Here is a 352-nt window from a genome sequence, read left to right as displayed (position 1 = left end):
CACCACCACCACCACCACCACCACTCGCTCCTCTTCCTTGTCTTCCTTTTCTTCTTCCTCTTATTTTCCCGTTCTTTCTTCGTCTCGGAATTTCTTTTCGTTCACTTGTGTATTTTGTTTGTGTGGATGCGTGTGTACTTTGTGTCTGTATGTGCATGTGTGTTTGCGTGTATGTATATGTGTGCGTGTGTATGCTTGTGTGTGGGTGTGTGTCCACGTACATCATCAATTCGTATGCATTTCTGCGACCATTTTTCTTTCGTCCATTTTGTGTACGTGCATGTCTGTACTTGTAGTTGTGTGTGTGTATCGGCATGTGTACAGGCACCTGTATGTATGTGTATGTTGCAGA

Source organism: Octopus bimaculoides, chromosome 7, assembly GCF_001194135.2.
Source record: "Octopus bimaculoides isolate UCB-OBI-ISO-001 chromosome 7, ASM119413v2, whole genome shotgun sequence".
Classification (NCBI taxonomy): Eukaryota; Metazoa; Mollusca; class Cephalopoda; order Octopoda; family Octopodidae; genus Octopus; species Octopus bimaculoides.
Note: the sequence above shows the minus strand (reverse complement) of the source record.